Below are 21,711 nucleotides of genomic sequence, written 5' to 3' on the forward strand. Positions count from 1 at the left end.
ATACTGAACAAATTTAAACTTTTTAAAATTATGCAAAATGCAAAACGCTTAGTGTCTCTAATAAAACCGCTGTAACGTCAGAGGTAACATTCATATGTTGATTAGTGGTTTTCTTTCGTTTTTGATGTACTGCAGAATATTTTTATAAAATCCCAGGCCAGGAAAACCACCTTCATGTTTTTCTGTGTTTTATCTTCAGCTACTTTGACACAAAGGCATCTGTTGTGACTCTCACACCTTTGATAAAGACTTGCGTGTCAGCTTCCTTTTTATAGATACAAAAATATGTAAATGTACTGATCTGAATTATAATATTTCTGACTGTCAAAATTTCCCAGATTCAAATCGAATTTAATTGAATCGAATTGAATCAAATCGGAAACGAATCGATTCAAGAAATCAGTGATGATACCCAGCCCTAACGCTGATGGTAATTTTTCTCTTCTCTTCTTGAGATTCATACAGAAGCTAATTTAAGCTTCTAAAAAAATGACATTTTTATTTTTTCTTCCAAATAGTCTGCTCTGTACGTGGCACTGGATGCACCATTTGACTATACTATAGTAAGTATCCTATTTACTTTCACAGCAATGGAGTCTTGAATCTTTTGAAAGTTGTTAACTATGTTTCATATTAATATTTTACAGTCAGACATGCCCTACTTGCGTAAATGATGGTGCTTGCTGTTGATGGACTTTGATCTCAGGAGGTATTTATATTTTGACTTCTGTTCTATGTTGTGTCAAAGTTTACACACCTTAACAATATCAAAATTTTCTGTTAAGCTCTGGCAAGCTATTTGCACACTGGAGAGAGGAAGCCAAAGCTGTGCTTGAAGAACAACACGTGCCCATTTTCAGACTGAAAAAGCGCAAGTTCCAGGAAGTCAGTCAGGTCAGTATTCACTTTAAACAGTAGTGTAATTACATGGTTAGTGACATTTGAATAACTGTTAAAAAACTGTTCTGCAACAGAGAAATAGCTATGTTTTTATCCTCATTTGCCTGACACAGGAGCCAGCAGTTGTTGAAGATCTGCTTCCTGCTGTGCAGTGGGTTGTCCAAAATAAGGCACTTTTCTGTGGACACGTAACAATGCCAAAATATCTGTCCTTAAATCAAGGGAACCAGCAGAGGGTCTTAAGAGACATGTCAGAGGAAGAAGACACTGGAGCAAGGGACTTGTTCCTCTTTGTTTTTCAGTTTGCAAAGGACATGGAGCTCTTTTTGAAAGCATGTGCTGATGGAGCAGGGACTAAGGGTCAGTGCTATGTTTGACATGTAATGGACAAATGAAGGCACTGGCTGTTTGTTTGTTTGTTTAATATGTCGTTGCTGTTTTTTGTTTTGTTTTTGCATAGTACAAAATTCCAATTAAACTTATTTCAAAATGTTGTTCACTTGATTCCATGTCCTTACTTATAATAAAGGATTACAGTGTAACAGCATTAAAGCTAAATGTAACAGCATTTTTTTTATACTTGTAATTTCAAAATAAAAAGCTTGTTGTTGATATTAACAGTAAAGAATTGTAATCAATAATATTTTTATACATTTTAAACATTAACACTCTGGGCTCTATCCTGGCCATTTGTGGCCACTTCACTTATTCTTTTTTTTTTTTTTTGACTACTACACTGCAGTGGACCAAAAGAATGACACAGGTTTGATCTTAAGGATCTAATAGTTGTGTGTGTTGTGCATGACATTGCCACAAAAATGTGTATTTGCAAGATAGAGTAGAATAAATTATGACGCATCAAATATTACATAGGCTGCAGTGAATTTCTGTTGATACAGACTATTGAGCTTTGAGTTTCCCAGTCACTAGCTTTGAAGCACATGCTAAAAACACTTTTACTCTTGTACATTTCATAACAAGACACCATAGCCAAAATATTAACAAAATATATATTAATAAAAAATTCTAAGCTGCAGCACATACAGCAACAAACACTGTTAGTAAATGTGTCCGGGAGTTTCTGCAGGTGCAGAAAATGCTGCTGCTCTAAGTAAGCCTAACAGCTTCCAGATCACTTATTTTTCTGGAAAGATGGTAGGAAGGGCATCACTGCTCATTTCTACAATCTCCCAGATCTTGGAATACAATGCCTTTGTACCATGAAACTACTTCACAGTACTAGGAGTCCACTAAAACCTATAAAGAGAGTGATCCTGGAAGAAATGGGGTACACACTAGTGACCTCAACAATTGCAAGACAGCCTTTTCCCCAATGCTCAGATGGGGAAAAAAAAGGAAGTTTCATGAAAACATTAGGACTTTATCACCGTTTTATCTGAAAAGTTAATGGTAATATATAACCTAACTGGCTATAAAGAATAAAAAATTTAGATACAATTTTGATTTTGATGAAAAGGACTGGTGCTATTTTAAAGAGTCACGTCGGTAAAAGTAGAAGGATAAATGTTTTAAGAAATATACATTTTATAGCATTTTGTGAACATACACAAAAAGTGGCCATTTTTGGCAACAAACAAGCTGAGAGAGTTTTATATTTTTTGCTCTCCTTGAACAAAAATAACAGTGCATAATCAATGTTGATGTTAATCAATTAGATGTCCCAGACTCTACTATTAATAATACAGCGGTCCCTCGTTTATCGCAGGAGTTACGGTCTAAAAATAACCCGCGGTAGCTGAAATCCATGAAGCAGCCAACTTTATTTTTTACAATTATTATAGATATTAAGACTGTAAAACCCCTCACTACATGCTTTATACACTTTTCTCAGACAGGCATGAACATTGTCACACTTTTCTCTTTTGTTTAAACACTCTTAGAGTTCAAACCTTCGTAGAAACATAAGTCCAGTATTATGGAATGAAACCAAAAGGTGCCTTTGGCGGTGCAAAACGTTTCGTCAGCATTGTTGTGTTTGTTTGGGAGAAAACTTACAAACATACACAGTACAGCACTTCAGGGTTACACTTAGGGCTGTTCGATATAACGATATATATCGGATGACGATATAAAAACGTCTATCGTTTCATTTTACGCTATCGTTTGTTTCGTGGTGTTGCAAAATAAACTGTTTACGGCAATATTTTTTCATTATTTTGATGGTCACTGTAGTGGCTATATTAATTTCCTAAAGTTCTCTCTTTCTCTTATATTTAATATAACCACACTACAGACGGACAAGCGCTTGTTTTTATGCGTTGTGGTTAGCAACAACGACGGTAAAACCACCTCGTGTCCGCTTGTTTATTTTCCACATAAACCTTTCACAATAAAGCTCAAGATCCTGTTGAGACTTTTCAAAATAAACTGAATCACGTGAAAGATGCAGAGTATTTACGGATGAGAAGCAAAAAAAGAGCCGTCAGGTGCTAAAAAATAAACCTTAGACTCAAACGTTAGAACAGGCTTTTCCCCGCAGCACGCTGTGTAATAAATACTCACAAAGAAAACGGCGGCCGTTACAACCTATGTCTAAAAATGTATCGTTTCATGCATTAGTTAAAACACTCGACTCCAGGTACGCGACGCCCAGCTGGAAACACTTCACGCAAGTCAAGCTGCCCGACATTCACAGAATTTACAGAAAATGTTACATTTTTGTGATTTATATCGTTATCAGACGATAGAATTCTTATATCGGGATATGAGATTTTGGTCATATCGCACAGCCCTAGTTACACTGCTAGCGATCGAAGATTTATGTAAATTCGACAAGCTAAATGCATTCTGTACTGTACAGCAGCAGTCCCCAACCTTTTTTGCACCACGGACCACTTTAATGTCAGACAATATTTTCAGGGAACGACCTTTAAGGTGTCGCGGATAAATACAACAAAAGAATAAAAAAAGAAACTGGTATTTTGTAAATATAATAATAAACGTGACTTGAGCTGTGCGCCAACAACAATGACAGTGACATCCTCCTCTCTGCTTCTAAATGCTCTCTGGTCGCTATGGTAACGCGTAAATAGTTCTTTCAAAATAAGACACACGACTACAACCTTACATTTCACACCGGAGCCTCAACTCTCGCGGAACGGTACCAAAGGACTCACGGACGGCCATTAGGGACCGCTCCTGTACAGGAGACACTGGACTAGATTGATTGACAATGGTCTACAGCAATCAGAACGCACAACACGATGTGCTGTAAAAAAAAAAAAAAATCAGCAAAACAGCGAGTGTCGCGGAAGGTGTGCCGCGTTATAGCGAGGGACCACTGTATACTTTTGGCCACGAACAATTTAGGGGATGGTGAATTTTTTTGAACAAACCCAGAGTGTTAAAAAACCCCCACTTAAAACCATTTTTATTTAGCCAGTCTTAGACAAAGTTAAATGTGGAAGGTAAAGTGGGCTGCAACTAGACTCAACGTAGTATGTTATTAGTATCTTGCTAGAAGCAGTTCATTTAACACACTGGAATTCAGCCTCAACTTATGTTGTTAGTATCTTGCGCCAAAAACCAGACACCGACAAATTTAATGTGAAAATACGTGTAACTCAGCGAACAGATTAATTTGGAAAGCCCAATATGCACATTTGGTATTTATAATACAACAGGCTGTGCTTACCTTTTTGTGTGGACCGGTCCTTTCTGTTCGCCTCGCCCCACGATCTCACCACAGGCCAAATCTGCCCCTCCTCAGCACGCCAAAGATCCGGGTCACCGGCACCAAGTTGTTAAACTCTCCCAGTTCTTTTAATCTTTGGGCTGAAGGAAGGACAATACTCGGTGTATAAATACTCAATCAACAATTATTTATTTCCATATAATTCAACACTTAAGAGCATAAGAACCATCATGATGGGGAGACCTGCCTGCAGAGGGTCACAGCAAGTCTCAAAATGGTGACGGGTTACTCAGCCTTTTATAGCCCCTAGTGGCCCCCACCTAGTCATAAAAAGCCTAAACATTCACATGTTTTCTCTCTTACGGCGCCTAAGTTATGACCTCGGCTCCCTGTCTTTCTGCTCTCTGTAAAGGTGGGGGTATGGAATGTGGTCGTCTCTACTTTTATCGGCACAAGGTCTTCTGCACACAACATTCTCTTCATGATTCAGCAGTATGAAATGTCAAGAAACAGTGTAACACATTCAACAGTGTCGAGTAATACAGGTCAATCAAATAGATCTAATGATTTTCACGCTCTTTTAAGTCAGAAGTATAATGCAAACTAAAACTACATACTGATCACACACTCTATATTAAGGGGTATAATATGATCTACAGCAATATCATAATTCAACTACTTTGATTACAGATATAAGGTAACATATGATAACAGAATAATCTCACAACGCATAAATAGTTCTTTCAAAATAAGACACACGACTACAACCTTACATTTCACACCGGAGCCTCAACTCTCGCGGAACGGTACCAAAGGACTCATGGACGGCCATTAGGGACCGCTCCTGTACAGGAGACACTGGACTAGATTGATTGACAATGGTCTACAGCAATCAGAACGCACAACACGATGTGCTGTAAAAAAAAAAGAAAATCAGCGAAACAGCGAGTGTCGCGGAAGGTGCGCCGCGTTATAGCGAGGGACCACTGTATACTTTTGGCCACGAACAATTTAGGGGATGGTGAATTTTATAGAAAAAAACCCAGAGTGTTAAAAAAAACCCCACTTAAAACCATTTTTATTTCTCAGCAGCATCAATAGTAACAAAAACGCAATTTAGTTTTCACTGTCAAAGTCGATTTAACTGAAGTTACGTGTTTCCGGTTACTGTGGAGGTCACAAGTTTCCGGCTACTGTGGAGGTCACGTGTTTCCGGTTACTGTGGAGCTCCACAGTGGCTGCAGCCAGGTGCTCTTGGGGGGGCATAAAAACGAAAAATCACCATCGGCCCACTGGGCAAATGCCCGGTATGCCCGATGGCCAGTCCAGCTATGCTCTCACCCTCTCTCTTGCCCTTTTTTTCCGCTTAACTCCGCACGCTAGCCTTGTGCTTGCGCTAGGCAGACGGGGGAGGGGCGGTAGTTACACTCACAGTAGCACAGGAACAGAGCCAGAGGGAAAGAAAGAGAAAGAGAGCCAGGGCCAACAACGTCACATTTGAAAGGTATAGTGATCATCCACAACTATTTTCAGTTGTGGATGATAAAGGATTCAGAAAGTTTATTCATGCAGGGCCATATGACAGAGAATGTGCATCTTCTTTTTTTTTTCCATATTTTAATCTAGATTTAATTGTGTTGTGGTTTGCAGTGTTTTGTGTTGTTTCACTTCAAATTTGTTTAAAAGGAAAAAGCTGAAAATTTAAATAGTTAAAAGTTGAAATATAAATAGTTGGTTTTTGTATTATATGATTTATTTACTACATTTTATGTGGAGTGAATAAATAAAAGTATATTTACGGTGGCCCCTAGAGACAAAGCATGTACAAACTCCAAAACACGTACAAACTCCAAAACACAACGGAAGTGCTCCAGGATGCTAGGGGCAGTGTTGAGCTTTTGTTACCTAGTGGCTACACAAGCCAGGAATTCCACCCCCCAAGAGCACCTGGCTGCAGCCACTGTGGAGCTCCACAGTGGCTGCAGCCAGACCCTTCTCTTTTTATGGGCCGATGGGTTTTTTTTTTTTGTGTGTTTTTTTTTCCATAACGGTATAAACACTGAAAGGTGGTGGATTGGCCAGATGCTGGGAGATGTGTAAAAATAACTCAATTGTTTGGTGGTGGCTATGGCGGAGCTTCCACAGATTCAGTAACATTAGCAAGTGGTAGAGGCCAGCAGATGCAACACGCTGGCAGGTGGATGACAGAAAGGCAGGAGGAGCAGAGACCCGAGGCGGTGAACTGAACTTCAGGTAGGAAGTTATGACCTGCAGTCTATCTGGGTCAGATATAAACCAAGTTTAGGTGGAGTTTATTTTTGTTATGCTGACTTTTTACAGTCAGTTACAATAACTCGTACTGCGTACTAGCTAGCATGACGTAGTTTATATACTGCTGGGCGGGAGCTGTGATATTATTGATGTTGAACTTAGGTTAGTTATTAGAGTTTCCAACCGTCCCGTAAAAAACGGAATCGTCTCGTATTCAGAGAAAATATTGCGCGTTTCGTATTGAGGTGAAAAGGAACAGTTTGTCCTGGACGTCAGCTACAATGAAAAAAACACAAAGCTGGAGTTACTCTGTGTCTTTGCTGCACAGCTGCTTCTTCTTTCATTCTCTCCCCTCCCTCTCCTGTTTCTACTTCAGTCATGAAACTGATCAATGATCAGCTGATCAGCTTTTCTCTCTTGTTTATTTATTGCCCACTTTGCGCCAGGAAGAGGAAACCAGCGGATGTCGCGCTAAACAACAGCAGCACGTTTAAGCTTGATCAGCTGTTGTTAAAATTTATTTAATATTAATTTCTAGTATCAGCTGATGTTTGCTGGAGCCACAGCTGTAAAGCTGCTGGTCATGATGTTGGTTTGGTTATCTGGTGAGAGGGAAACATGAAGATAAAGCCAGGAGATGTCCTTACTGAATCATCAGAGCTGAACAGGTGATGGAGAAACAGGTTTACCTTTTAGGTGACATGAATGAGTTGAAGGGAAGTTATGAACTGTTTCTGAGAGACAAATAACACCAGGATCCTTTTCTACGTAGCTGACAGCTGGTAACTGTGCACGGGCGGGTCTAGCAAAGTTTTGCCAGGGGGCCAGGTAGGGCATTAACAGGGAGAGGGGGGCACAAATAAAATACTTTTCTTTCTTATTCACATTTAAAATGTCTCGCTTTTAACAAAAAATTATCTGAATCTTACAACAAACATTTTCATCTGATGTAAAATGTATAGAAATCCATTATTGTACATAGTAATTTTTTTTAGGGTCCCATCATAATTTCTTCAGAAGTAGCTAAATACTGTTTATGATGCCAGCATTTTCCCACATTTTCTAGATACTGTACCAGTACTGTGTGTAAAATGCCATCAAAAAGTCAATTAAGTTTTCTTTCTCATCTGTCTTTCTATCTCCTTTCACTTTTTAAAGGTTACCATGTTAGAATAAATATTTTGCCCTGTCATGCTGTTTGTTGATGTGGCAAATGAATGGTTTATGAAAATATATCTAAATCTGTCATCAGTAATCAGTAATGATCATATCTCACCTCTAGCCTTCTCTGTCTTAATTTCAGGTTTTCACCATGTGTTGTAGATAGTTCAGGAGGTTAACTCGACCAAGCAGTCTACTTTCGGGTACTGTTTAGAATACTAGAATAGGGAGGATGGTGTAGGTTTAAGTTTATTAGATTGATACATATATACCAACAAGACAGCATACATCACTGTGACAACAGCGTTTGTTTTAATTCAAAGGCTTTATGGTTTTTCCTATAATACCTGGTGGGCCGGTCTCTAGTCAAAATGCCCGGGCCGATTTTTTGTCCCAGTCCAGCCCTGGGTGAGAGAAAGGAAAAAAACCCCCAAAAAAACACGGCTCCCAATAAGGAGTCAGCTTGCGTTGTTCACTTCAAAGAGTCGGTTTCGTTCGCGACCGACACATCTCTAGGAGAAACCAGACCTCCTTGAAAACTGGTGGAGAAACCAGGTAGCTTGCGTCTGCATGCACAGCTAGCGCGCTCCCGTACCTGCGTTTAACCGCATGGTCACGGTGATGCATGAGGCCCTCTCTCTTTACTTACTGTTGTGTTGCTTCTCGTTCATGGGGAGAGTCTCTGGATCCCGTCAATTGCCATCCAACCCGAGGGGAGGTCAGAGGCTAACTCACCGGCCTGGCCACAAATTAAGTACTTGGGCTTTCATCAGATGTCCCAGACGTCCTGGCTTCTAGCAGACTGCGGTGTCTGGTCTCTCCCTCCTCGGTGGACACGATGTGTTGGGATCCGACTTGGAAGGACCAAATAAATGTTGGGTCTGCGCTTCCACAGGCTGGTTAAACCCGCTGGTTTAGACTTATTCCCGTTAATGAAGCAAAACAAACAGCTCAACCGGTTTTTCACATGCTAGCACGGGAAGGATCTCAGAGCAGACCCTCCTGCCCTCGGTCTCAGACCACTTCGAAGAAAGAGCTTCCCCTGCAGACGTGAGTGAGTGAGTGTGTGTGCGTGTGTGTTTGTGTTTGGGGGTGTGTTTGTGTGACCTCCTGCTCACCAAAAGGGTCATAAAGGCAGGACGTTTACTAAACAAGAAAACAGAACCTACAATATTCAACAGCCTCCCCCACCATTCAACAGGCTGGGGAGGGAGTCAGAAACAAAGGAATATCTTTGATCATACAGTTTGAACTAAGACTTACAAATTTAAGTACAATAATGGCAACATTTAACAATTTCACTCCAACACTCACATGTCTGAATTTACAGTTATTTTTTCATTAACATACTGTATTAACACAACTGATCTGAAATCAATCTGAAACACAAAAGGTGCAAAAGGGAATTTGCATTTTGTTGATTATTTCTTTGTAGTAACTCCATTTTGTAACACCTCTTAGCAATAAATCGTATACAGTTGCAAAGCCTGTTTATTTGCCCTTAAATAGTGCCAAATATGTAAGGAAAATGCATTTGTAGTTTGAGCAGCAGAGTTGAAAATGTGGGCCTAATTAAACCATGTCTAAATTTAGTGTCTTTTAAGTTAAAGTTGTTTTTTGTAACCTAAAGTCATCTCAAATGGAGAGCTTTGTTAAAAGTTAAATGACAAAATTAAATTAATTCAGTTAATTAAGCACAATGAAAACATGCAATATGAAAAAAAGAATCACTGGGACCTATTTCCCTAGTACTAAACATAGTAACCTACTCAGAGATGTACTTTTTATTTACCATAAACTGAACAAATTCTTAGCTGATATTGGTTAGCACAAATCTCCACTAAATGTATTTGACATTTTATTATGCCATCTGTGTTATTTTCCTAAAAGTAGCTTGACTAAAATTAGTGATCTTGAGCCTGCAATGTGTTGTAAATTGGCTTATCCTGGCGAGCAAATTCTATGTGCAGCCTGAGGCAGAATATTATCTGTAGCGAAAGCCCACAAAAACCACGGCAGTCTGTCAAACGGAAAGAAGAGAGAGAGTGCCATGGAAAACGTAGGGACAAAGATGAAAGCTTCACACATTAGGAAAAGAGAGCGATGGCAGCAGACGACATGGCTGTGACACTGTGACAGAGCTGTGACTTTCTGCAAAGTGCAACAGCCACTCCTCCTGTACAACCTCAACACCCTCACCCACCCATTCCATCTTTAAACGAATGACAAGTGCTCCATTCTCAACCGTCCATACATCCTAAACACCTCTCCTTCCTTCTTTTCCCCTTGAACTTTTACCCCCTTTTTGTTACTCATGTCCTGATGAGAATTCATCCTGAATCAGTGTCTGGATGTGAGAAAAAAGTGATGCAAAGTCCATCTATCCCTTCTATCTTCCTTAGTTCCCATCAGAAAACACTGTTTGTTATTCATGTGTCAGGGTTGCGATCATATCTATGCATGACTCTATCTATGGTGGCTTATAAGATAGAGGGGAAAAGGACCAAGGTGAGAGGCGACAGTGTGAAACAGAGAGAAGATGGTAATGGATGGTTATGGAGAATGAAAAGGAGAGTGAGGGCAGGGTTTAGGATTCAGTAGATGAAGGACAACGTGGGTGACGAGTGGTGGGGTATTACATCTTGCTCACTCTTGCTGCAGTGTGCTTTAGTGTTTTAGCCATAGTGCAGCAGCGCCATCATGTGTCTCAAGTGGTGTATCAAGAATATCTTGGATTTTTTTAGCATGCTTTTAATTATATGTATATGTCATAACATTTAAAAAATAAAGAAAATGTCACTTAATACTTTCTTCATACATTCGGGAGTTTCTTATAGACATTAAGACCTGGATGAGCTTTAATTTCCTGGTTCTAAATTCAGATAAAACTGAGGTTAGCTGTTTTTGACCAGGATATGCCCTTCAGTTCTCATGTTAATGAAATATATAGGACTGCTTTCTTATATTTCCACAATATCTCTAAAATTAGACATCCTATCTCAGAATGATGCTGAAAAACTAGTTCATGCATTCATAAATTCTAGGCTGGACAATTGTAATTCATTATTATCAGTCTAACCTAAAAAATATTGAAAAGCCTTCAGTTGATTCACATTGCTGCAGTGTAAGTACTGACAGGGACTAGAGAGCATAATTCTTCCATATTAATTTCTATTCATTGGCTCCCTGTTAAACCCAGAATCAAATTTAAAATCCTTCTCTTCACATACAAGATCTTGAATAATCAGGCCCCATCTTATCTTAAAGACCTCATAGTCTTTGACTGCTAGTAAAAGTAAACCATAGACTGCTGGTTTACTTTTTGTCATAAGATATTTCAAAGTAGAACTGGGGTCAGAGCCTTCAAATTTGAGGCTCTTCTACTGTGGAACCAGCTCTCAGTTTGGATTTGGGAGACGACACCCTCTCTTCTTTTAAGATTAAGCTGAAGATTGTTCATTTTGATAAATAATTTAGTTAGGGCCAGATCAGGTGACCCTGGTTCTGCTGCAGGTTTCTTCCCATTGTCACCAAGTGCTTGCTCATACGGTGCTGTCAGATTGTTGAGGTTTTCTCTGTTTTATTGTAGGGCACTATACAAATAAATTGAATTGAATTAAATACATTCAGATCTAATACTGTTAAGATTAGTAACTGGACTGCCCTGCAGTGCAAATAAAATGGAGGAAGAGATGAAAAAATGAGCAAAGAAAAAATAAATGAAAGGTACAAGGATGAGGATAAAACAGAATCATTAAGAGACAGATCAAAAAAGCAAGACAGATGATCCTCCTTGTGTTTCTGCTTCACCTTGTGTGATTGTATCCTTTGTTCATATTTTGACCTATCTGTGCTGCAATTCGATCGCCACCACCATGTTCCACAGATTGTATAAGATTGTTACCCTAGAAAGCAGCATTTTGCTGCCCTATAATGCTTCTGATATAAAGCAAAAAAGCTGGAATTTTTTTTCATCCTGGTTGTCATTGTGATCCTTAGCAAACTGCAGACTGTGAACAGTAATTTTCCTTTTGAAGAGCAAAGATTTCTCCCTGATGCCCTGATGTGTACACCTTTGTTTTTGAGTGAGAGAAGTTTCTTAGAAGTTACCTTAGATTCACAAATCTAAATTACAGTTTAAGTGACGTTCCACTGACAGTAGCGTACGATTGAGAATGAAGAATTGAAGGGTAAAAACAAATGCCTGGCAGCAGAAGAAAGCTTGTCAGAAAAATAAAGGGTTCTCTCTATCATCACACTGTAACATAAAGTCACTTAAATTTCATGGATATCAGTCTGTCCAGGTAGGAAGCATAATCCATTCTGAATCCAAAAAGCTAAACTAGGGAAAAAATAAGCCATGATCAAGTGTTCACAGTACAAGACTGTGTGACTGTTTGAATAACTATGATGAGCAATTATAGCCGTGTGTCCTTTGACCCCTGCTGACTATGTTATGGATTTAGACAGTCATCTGCACAGTAAGTTCTGCCTCAGCCCAGACTACACCACTCCTCTGTCCTTTGTACATGTGCACCCACTATGCGTAACTGACACCAACAGAAAGCTTTTCAGAAAATAAAAATTAATAAAGTGGCTTGGCAATTATCCCCTTCTGATTAAACCGAGTCCAAGTGCCTACTATGTTGGCTGAGTCACTGGTGTTTTGAACACGCTACAATGCTGTGTGTCTTGAACTATTTAATTATCTTTGTACTCTCTACAACGTTTTGTTAAAACAAATGAAAAAGAGATCTCTAGGTTGCAATTTCCTGGGCTCCAGTATACCAAGTGCTGTTCACTTCACTATGATTTTTGTGTTGAGATTAATCTTGAGATTGTAATAACCATTTTGTTTCATAAGGTTTTCTTTTTCTAGAAAATCCCCTGGGATCAATTTGCTATGGGACACCCTACCAGGGTCTATCCATCCATCCATCTTCTTTCATTTATCCGGGGTCGGGTTGCTGGGGCAGCAGCCCAAGCAGAGGAGGCCAGACCTCCCTCACCCTGGCCCCCTCCTCCAGCTTGTCCGGGGGAATACCAAGGCGTTCCCAGGCCAGCAGAGACATACAATATCTCCAGCATGTCCTGGGTCTGCCCCGGGGCCTCCTCCTGCTGGGACATGGCCGGCACACTTTACCCAGATGCCAGATGCCCGAACAACCTCAGCTGGCTCCTTTCAATGTGGAGGAGCAGTGGCTCTACTCTTAGCCCCTCCCAGATGGCTGTACTTCTCACCCTATCTCTAAGAGAGAGGCCAGCCACGCTTTGGAGGAAGCTCATTTCTGCTGTTTGTATCCATGATCTCATTCTTTCGGTCACTACCCACAGCTCGTGACCATAGGTGAGGGTAGGGACGTAGATCGACCAGTAAATCGAGAGTTTCGCTTTTACACTCAGCTCTCTCTCGGACCGGTACAGCGTCCGCATCACTGCAGCTGCAGCACCAATTCGTCTGTCGATCTCCCGCTCCCTTTTCCCGTCACTCGTGAAAAAGACCCCGAGATACTCCTCCATGTAGGGCAGGAACTCATCCCTGACTCAGAGTGGGCACTCCACCATTTTCAAGCTGAGGACCATGGCCTCAGATTTGGAGGGGATGATTCTCATTCCTACCGCTTCACACTCGGCTGCAACCCATTCCAGTGTGAGCTGGAGACCATCACCCGATGAAGCCAACAGAAGCACATCATCTGCGAAAAGCAGAGATTAGATTCTGAGACCACCCAAGTGAAAGCCTCCTCTACCCCAGAGGCCCTGCCACCAAGGAGTTGTTGGTGGCAGGGCCCCTGGGGTGGCCTCAGTGATGCCCTCAGTGACCTCACCCCTGTAGATAGATGAGTTGTCTCCCTCGTCCCCAGACTCTGAGGACCTCTTTAATCCCATTGGCACATCTTCCGTGGAGGAAGCAAAGTATTCCTTCCACTGCCTGACAATGTTCTCAGTTGAAGTCAGCAGCACTCCACCTGCACTATAGACAGTGCAGGTAGAGCACCGCTTTCCCTCCTGAGTCGTCTGACGGTTTGCCAGAATCTCTTCGAGGCCATCCAAAAATCTTTTTCCATGGCTTCTTCAAACTCCTCCCACACCCAAGTTTTTGCTTCAGCCCCTGCCCGAGCTGCATTCTGCTTGGCCTGTTGTTACCTATCAGCTGTCTCCGAAGTCCCACAGGCTAACCAAGCCCGATAGGAGTATTTCTTCAGCCACCATTTGGTTCGGGGGTTACAACCCCGACAGGCACCAACCACCTTGCGGCCGCAGCTCAGTGCAGTGGCTTTGGCAATAGAGGTGCTGAACATGGCCCATTCGGACTCAATGTCCCCAGTCTTCCTCAGAATGGTGTTGAAGTTCTGCTGGAGGTGCGCGTTGAAGATCTCACGAACCGGGGCCTCTGCCAGGCATTCCCAGCACACACTCACTATACGTTTAGGTGCACCAGGTATATCCAGCACCCTCCCCCATCAGTCGACAACTCAGCCCCTCTCTTTACTTGAGTGTCCAGAAGATATGGCCGCAGGTCTCGTCATACGATTACAAAATTGATCATTGAACTGCGACCTAGGATATCTTGGTGCCACGTGCACTTATGGACACCCTTATGTTCGAAGATGGTCTTCGTTATGGACAAGATGTGATTTGCACAGAAGTCCAACAAGAAAACACCACTTGGATTCAGATCCGGGAGGCCGTTCCTCCCAAGCACGGCCCTCCAAGTCTCACTGTCATTGCCCACATGAGCATTGAAGTGTCCCAGCGTCTCCAGGTTGAGCATCCTCAAGCACCCCCCCCAGGGACTCCAAAAAGGCTGCGTATTCTGAACCGTTGTTTGGCGCATAAGCACAGACACGAGTCAGGACCCATTCCCTGACCTGAAGGCGCAGGGAACAAACAATCTTGTCCACCCTAATGTACAGGCTGCCATGGTCTCTGCTCCTGGCTGCTGCCCGACAGACATTGCACCCGACCTCTACGGTGTCTTCTGTGGGTGGTGGGCCTACAGGAGGATGGGCCCATGTCCCTTTTTCGGGCTATGCTTGGCTGGGCCCCATGGACTAAGGCCCGGCCACCAGAAGCTCACCCTCGAGCACCCTCCCTGGGCCTGGCTCCAAGGTGGGGCCCTGATAACCCTATCACGGGCAGGGTGAACTGTTCTCTTGATTGTACAGTAACAGTTATCAACAAGTAACAGGAAACAGTGGCTCCATGAGATGGAGATCCCCCTAGAAAGACTGACAAAAACTGCTTAGTGACTTTGCCAAGAGGCCTATAGCAATAGTAAAAGAGCTTCAGAACTTTCTGGCAAGTACTGGTTCTTTAATCTAAAGGACATTTCAATAACCTGCCTATTGACTGCCTTTTGTTCTGTTCTCTGTCAATATGGTCTCACACTTCTACAATAATATTGAAGTCTAGGTTTCGGGGACTCCGATCTATGACCAATATTGTACCATTGTGTGTTTCAATATCTAGGTATACTTCTACTGTATTGGCAGTGTGTTTGGGATCATTGTCATGCTAAAAAGTGAAGCTGTTGCCAGCTTCCAGATGGCATTGCATGGTGGATCAGTGTCTAATTTCTTTATTTAAGGATTTCAGCAGCACTGGCAACCCCAAACCATGACAGAGCCTCCACCATGTTTTACAAATGGCTGTCGACACAGTAAAACACAATGTACCTCTTTTTAGGATTTTCTGCATATATACTGAGGTTGATTTGAACCAAAACCAATGATTTTCAACAGTAGATGAAAGTGAAGTCCTATATCAGTTTATTGAAAGTATTTTGTATTAAACTGCCAAGTAGATTTAATTACTCATCATCTGGAATGCCTTTCTGGATTGTTCCCATGCTCCATCACAACGTGGAGCATGGCCATGCTGTCTTTTGCTGCACAGCTACAGATGCAGAATATTAAAAAAGTTTTCAAAAATAACCAGATGTGTTTGAAATGACATAAGCTCGATCAGATCAGCTCTGCTAAAAGACAGACAAAGTGTTTGTGGATTTCATTTAATTGATTTATTTTTTGGAAGGGACCTTTGGAAAAACAGTAAGACAAAACACTCGGTGTCCTCTCATTAAGATCATTATGATATATTGTTTAGTGTCTATCCAGCTTAGCTATTTCAGTGATGGGACTTTTGCTGTTACCCTTGAGTCCATCCAAGTTTATGTTGGACCCTTGCTATGCTTCTTCCCTTCATTTGTCATATTCTGGATTGATTAAGGATGTCAACTTGTCCAGGGTGTACAAAACATAAAAAAGTTATGCTAGCAGTGTACTTATGCAGGTATGGTTATTGTTTTGTTACTTAAGAGTAATGGAGATTATTATTTTTACAATTTTTTTTGTGATAGTTTTGTACTTATTTGTTATTAACTATTGTGGTTACCATTTCTAACCACAGCCCATCAAATCTACACTCTATAATTTGTAAAAAAGCCATTACGGATTGCACAAAGCCTGTGATTAAAATGTAAAAATAATAATAATAATAATAATGATAATAATGATGATAATAATGATGATGATGATGATGATGATAATAATACATTTTATTTAAAAGTACCTTTCAAAACACCCAAGGACACTGTACAGAGCAAATAAGACAAGCATAAAAACAGGAAATAAACACAACAATAAAAAAAAGTTTAAGAGCATGAAGAAATGCTCTCTTGTTTTTTTGCAGCTGTTTTGTAAATTGATAGATCTTAAGGGGACACTATTTCTTCCTGATCCCTCCCCTCTTTCACAACCTTTTAAGTATAGCTTATGATTCTAAAGCTTTGAAATAGCTCTTACAGTTGCATACTCTAATATTATATTTTTGAAAAATCCAATAATATTCGATATGTAATTAATGTAATTAGTGATTACTGACAAAATAAAAGATATTACTTTTATACCACTTATTTAAATTTAATGGCTCTCAAGTAAAATACTCAGGATAACAAAACTGTAGTAGCAGTGCCCCAAAATAAAAATATTTTGCAATCTTCTTCTGCATAATCGTTTTTTTTTCCCTCTAAAATCATTGCAGACTCCTTTGGCAAATTCTAATTACAGTAGCATCTTGTAATTATACTGTAAATCACTGGTTCATTAAGGGTTTTAGTGCACTACACACAGCCCATGTACATAGCTGCTATTGTTATACTGAGGTTTCCTGCTGAATTTCCTAACCTGAAATACACAATATCAGAGGATGTTATGACACAAGAAGCACCAGGATCTGATTCAACTCAGCAGGTGAAGCAGGAGATTGTTTGATTGATCACATTGCAGGCTCAGCTGAGAAGAACAACTCTCTGCATTGCAACTCGGATATCTGGCTGATGTAAGAGAATCACAATATTTTAGCCAATAGAGTCTGAAGGAAGCAGCAAACCAATTTTGTAGGGAAACCCTGCACATGCATGCCTCAAGCATATCTTCATTTATATTTTTACTGTCACTGAAACAAAGTGCTGCTCCAGCACTCTAAAATCATATTATTGTGCCTGTGAGCTTTGTGTTAGTGTTTATTTTATGTCACAGTCCGTTCAATTTAATTCCGTTACACAATTTAAATTGTCTTCCTTTTTGAGTGAATACAGTCTAAAAACAATTTTTTGAACCTTACAACATCACAAAAAATGATTCAAAAAAGATCTGTTGTAAAGGCCTGAAACATATGCACATTTTAGATCGAAGTGTTACGATCAGGTTCACTGTTATTGCTGAGATACATTGAAACTCTTTAGAAAAAACACAGAATCATGCCAAAAAATGATATGAGTCTTCACATATTTCCTTAACAGACTAGATCTCACAAGAAAATCACATTGATGTTTTCGCCTGGGTGACATTTTCCACATTCCAGTGCACTTTTTGAGTCACTCTCCTGTTAGTCCTTTTCTCTACAGCCCTGGCATTATGTCATCTTTCTGCTACATGTTTTCTACAAATAATGAGGATGTGCACTGTTTCATTGTGGTGACAAATACACCAGATGGGATTTTTTGATCATAAGGAGAGAACTGTTCACACTGCTGTGACTTATTCTTAACAGTTTCATGACACCTTCTTTATTTTTACCTTCTTAACATATAAACTCTGATTAGGAACCTACAGTATCTAGCTTAGGCTTAGCCTAGATGGGTGATTGAGGTGGATGTCTCAGGTATAGTTAACCTCTTAACATACATCCATCCATCCATCCATATACATATATATATATATATATACATATATATATATATATATATATATATAAAAACAAGACACCCAGCACGCCCCTGCGGGCGGTTTATCCTTCAAGCTCAGGTCCTCTACCAGAGGCCTGGGAGCTTGAGGGTCCTGCGCATCTTAGCTGTTCCCAGGACTGCGCTCTTCTGGACAGAGATGTCCGATGTTGTTCCTGGGATCTGCTGGAGCCACTCGCCCAGCTTGGGAGTCACCGCACCTAGTGCTCCGATTACCATGGGGACCACCGTTACCTTCACCCTCCACATCCTCTCGAGCTATTCTCTGAGCCCTTGGTATTTCTCAAGCTTCTCGTGTTCCTTCTTCCTGATGTTGCTGTCATTCGGAACCGCTACATCGATCACTACAGCCGTCTTCTTCTGTTTGTCTACCACCACTATGTCCGGTTGGTTAGCCGCCACCATTTTGTCCGTCTGTATCTGGAAGTCCCACAGGATCTTAGCTCGGTCATTCTCCACCACCCTTGGGGGCATCTCCCATTTTGACCTTGGGACTTCCAGGTTATACTCGGCACAGATGTTCCTGTACACTATGCTGGCCACTTGGTTATGGCGTTCCATGTATGCCTTGCCTGCTAGCATCTTGCACCCTGCTGTTATGTGCTGGATTGTCTCTGGGGCATCTTTACACAGCCTGCACCTGGGGTCTTGCCTGGTGTGATAGACCCCAGCCTCTATGGATCTTGTACTCAGAACTTGTTCTTTTGCTGCCATGATTAGTGCCTCTGTGCTGTCTTTCAGTCCAGCTTTGTCCAGCCACTGGTAGGATTTCTGGATATCAGCCACCTCCTCTATCTGCCGGTGGTACATACCGTGCAGGGGCCTGTCCTTCCATGATGACCACCACCACCATATATATATATGTATATATATATATATATATATAGGTAAAAATATCACAGAAATTAAAAAACCTAATTTCCTTAGGGAGACATCATGGCGGCAAAAGTCAGGTTATCTGTGAGTTATCCATGGTTAGGCATATGCTCAGGTTTTGGTTAACATCTGCCTTTTGCCTATATCAAACTTGCAAATGGAAATGCTTTACAGAAAAAGTGGAATGCCAAAATGACATGATTTGTTTCTTCAGTTTCAGGGCTCAGTCATTAGTTTCAGGTCACACTGAAAAGCACATTAAGTTCATTTATCTTAAATGATATCAAACTCAGAGTCAGGAGGAGGGACTACCCAGGGCATTGACTAAGGCTTGAAGAATCATTAGCCAAAGAGCTCCCAGTTTCACAGTTAGGTGCAACTGAAAATGCTCCGCTCAAGGTTTCGTAACAGGACTTTTAAAATCAGTGGGTCATGGTGTGTATGTCCATATTTTATCCTATCCATGGTCACCAATGGACACCTGATTGGTCACCTGATTGATGTGAAGATGCTATTGCTTCTCCTAAACCTTCCTATACATATTCTTTTCTGAATTACACATCAATGCCAACCTTTTGGATCATTTGATCTGTAAGTGTAGGTGAGCAAAGATTTCTTATTTTCTAGTCTAAAGGTACATTATTGCCATATACTGGGCACAGGATTGGAGCAGACCACAATTTTTCACTCAGTTTGCTTTATTTATTTCTCACAGTTTATTACCTTTTCAGACCACAGAGTGGCAGTAGAGGTTTGTTAAATCATCTAAACATGAAGCAAAGCTATAAAACCATCTCCAATACATTTTGCAGCATTGCAGTCTAACCTGCATTCGCTCCCTCTCCCAGTCTCTCTTTCCTCTCCCTCTTTGTGTCTTTGCTACTTTCTTCTTACTTGTTTCTCATGTTGACCACATACAATACATCTTCCTCTCTGAAGCAAACCACTTTATATACAGCATAGCTATCTGGTCACCAGCACTTAGATGCCACAGTAGTCTGCAACTTTAATATGGAGTGGCATGTGAATATAGATGGCGTGTACTGTATGACTGTGTGTGTTTGTGTGTGTGTGTATGTATGTGTGTGTTGTAACATGCTCTATCTCACTCTTGCTGCTGCAATTTCCTCCTTGTCATATATCATGTCCAGCCTGGCTCCTAGCCATTGCAGTATCTATACTCTATTAAGTAAACAGTCGGGGCAGTGCTTAGCAGCACAGAGTATGCTGCATGATGCCAGCACAATGTGTGTGCAGTTTCACACCCATCCATTCGTTCCCTTTCCCCATTGTTTAGACAGCATTTCCAACTGTCTGTACCCATATATTATGTTTGCATCCTTTTTACAAGAAACAGAATCTACTAAAGTACAGTATAAAGACCACCTGTTAGCAAGCAGCTTTACAACCTCATGTTATATGGAGACTTTACTAACAAACTCATGGGAAAGGGAATCAGTTTACCCAAAGTACTCTCTGTAGTATTAAACATACATTAGTGTAAATTGTTGTTAATTAAAAAAAAGACTTTAAAAGTTCCCCAAATTAACCAAAGCTATCACAATTATGAAGAACAAGTTCTATAACATTGTCCAAAACATCTACACATTGTGTTAAAGAGAGACGGTACCCCCCAATATTAAAACAGGGCCTGGCTGTACTTTCCTGTAATATGAATGTTCCACAAGATGGTGCAGTGAAACAATGTGGCGTTTATGTATTTTATGTATTGTTAAAATTGGCAAAGATCAGTTACAAGTACTTTTAATCATTATGCAAGGACATAATATTCATTTATAGTCACTGCTATAAATGGAGCACACTAGCACTTGAGTGGCCTCAGCTACAGTTTTACATGTAAATAAAGTTTGAAGACAATGGGGGACAATGGGAGGCAGGGCCTTCAGTTACAAGTTGCAAAAAAACTGGCATTGAAATGCATTTGCTCGCCACAGTCGTGGAATACAGACGTTTGCAGACCTAACACACAGTAATCCTGTTTCTCAAAAGCTAATTTCATTCACCTGATTCTAAAAGACTTGATGTTCCTGGCTGTAATCCAGTATAAGATATGGGCATGTTAACAGTAAGTCTTTGTTTTCCATTCTTTGTAAAGTTGGTAAATGTTTATGGTATATTGTGCTCTAGTTTTATTGTGCTACTTCTCTTATCCAGTGTTGCTCAGTTATAAGACTTTAAGACCAAAAGAAAGTACAATTTATATCTGCAGTGTTGTGTTGATTCTGATAATCATTCAGGCATCAAACAGATTATAGTTAGTAATATGTTTTAGACAATAATATCAATTTTCTTTAATTCATTCTTTTCAAAAGTGACATTTGTGCCACTTTTAAAAATTTTCCAACCAGAATGACTCATGGGAAAGTTCAACAATCACAAATTAAGCTGTTGCTCGTGTGAGCCTGCAGGTGTTTGATGCTAATCAGCAATAATCACCTTTAGTGTAGCTACCACTTTTCCAAAATCGCCCCCAAACGCACACACACACGTGCACAAACCTGTCTGCCTATTTGCACACCACAGAGTTGAATTCATTTATGCTGACACATCATTCAATTAGACCAAAATAGAGGACACT

General features: G+C 40.6%; 1 long non-coding RNA gene across 1 annotated transcript; it reads left to right on the forward strand.

Annotated features, from left to right (window-relative positions):
* Positions 1-429: 429 nt before the first annotated feature.
* LOC112842502 (uncharacterized) lies at positions 430-1,394 on the forward strand. The gene is made up of 3 exons (XR_003214300.1): positions 430-563; positions 648-894; positions 1,014-1,394. It is a non-coding gene; the product is annotated as an uncharacterized LOC112842502 (long non-coding RNA).
* Positions 1,395-21,711: the final 20,317 nt, after the last annotated feature.

The sequence above is a fragment of the Oreochromis niloticus genome, linkage group LG2 (assembly GCF_001858045.2).
Source record: "Oreochromis niloticus isolate F11D_XX linkage group LG2, O_niloticus_UMD_NMBU, whole genome shotgun sequence".
Classification (NCBI taxonomy): Eukaryota; Metazoa; Chordata; class Actinopteri; order Cichliformes; family Cichlidae; genus Oreochromis; species Oreochromis niloticus.